This window comes from Tarenaya hassleriana, unplaced genomic scaffold (genome assembly GCF_000463585.1).
Source record: "Tarenaya hassleriana unplaced genomic scaffold, ASM46358v1 Cleome26, whole genome shotgun sequence".
In the NCBI taxonomy this organism is placed as follows: Eukaryota; Viridiplantae; Streptophyta; class Magnoliopsida; order Brassicales; family Cleomaceae; genus Tarenaya; species Tarenaya hassleriana.
Window position 1 is genome coordinate 96,521 of NW_010965869.1, and position 781 is coordinate 97,301.

Consider the following 781-nt stretch of genomic DNA (forward strand, 5'->3'; position numbering starts at 1 on the left):
TCTCGGAAAGCAACTGAAAAAGATAGATGTTCAACAGTTCGATGCACGAGCACGGAGGCTACCGAAAGAAGCTATCCCATCACCACTCATACGCCGCACGTAATAGGATCCACCAACACTCCTCCGTACTGCCGACATATCCGAACTAGGTCCAGACGTGGTGACAATAGAAAGAGCGAAGCCAAATCCAAGCCGCAAAAGCGCGAATAGCAACGATTCTCGTTGATCGGACCGAACGGGATTGCTCAGTGCGTAAATTCGACCGCACTGAAAATTCCGGTGAACCATCGCCGGAATTTTGGCCAGAAAACCGCCGGCCGGCGGGACAGTCACCCCGTGCACCATCCCATGTCGGCACAAACGTGTATGAGGGGGAGAACATACACGACCGTACCGACCCATCCAGACCCCAACTACCATGCCCCCCCTATTATCACGGGGTTAGTTTTCGAACTAAGGACCCACGTGAGGCAGCCTAGGTGTTGGGAAGTCTTGGATGCAATGTAGGTCTTGGCTAAGCAATGTAGGTCTGGTCGGGCCATGGTCATGATCTGGGCTGATCCTGGGTCGAGGGGAGAGTGTCCTGGAGTCGGGGCCTGGTCGTCCGAAGTCGTCCGTGGTCCGTGACCCGTTTGGAAGCTTGCAAGGGCTTCTCGGCATTGTCTTGGCCATTGACTCGTCCGTGACTGTACCTGCAAGAACTAATGGACGAGGAAAATGGACAAGGGTAAAAGTGCGAAAAATTTACCCATTTTTCCCTCACATGCTCCCCCACTCAAAC